This window comes from Myotis davidii, unplaced genomic scaffold (genome assembly GCF_000327345.1).
Source record: "Myotis davidii unplaced genomic scaffold, ASM32734v1 scaffold348, whole genome shotgun sequence".
NCBI lineage: Eukaryota > Metazoa > Chordata > Mammalia > Chiroptera > Vespertilionidae > Myotis > Myotis davidii.
Window position 1 is genome coordinate 343,224 of NW_006298965.1, and position 514 is coordinate 343,737.

The window sequence follows — 514 nt, forward strand, 5'->3', positions numbered from 1 at the left end:
CGGGCCAGATCATTCATCTTGCTGCCTTCCTCCTGCCTTTCTTACCCGTTCTTTTGACCCAAGGACAATTCAACCGAGTCAAAGAGAATGTGGTTGGCAGCCCCAAGCAGTCCTCACTTTTGGGTTCTCACCTTATGGTGTTCACTCAAAAGAGTAGTCAAATAATTAGCCCAGAGAGAGCAATGGAACTGGTCAGGCAGGCCGTTCTTGCACTAGTTCAAACCTTCCGAGAGGAACTCAAGACAGTTCTAAAGAGCTGAGCCAAGGTCTCCCAGTGCAGAGAAGTGGGATTCCGGCAGAAACTGCAGGGGAGGATAGAAAACAATGTTTAAAATAAAAATCTCTTCAAAGGAAATACACAAACAGTGTCCACCTACACATGACAAGTCTTCATTTTGCAATGTGGATTCCTGGCAGAGTGTGTGGGAAATAGAACTATACTGTCCCAGTTTTTCAAATTAAGAATGATTGCTGAAACCGGTTTGGCTCAATGGATAGAGCATCGGCCTTGGGG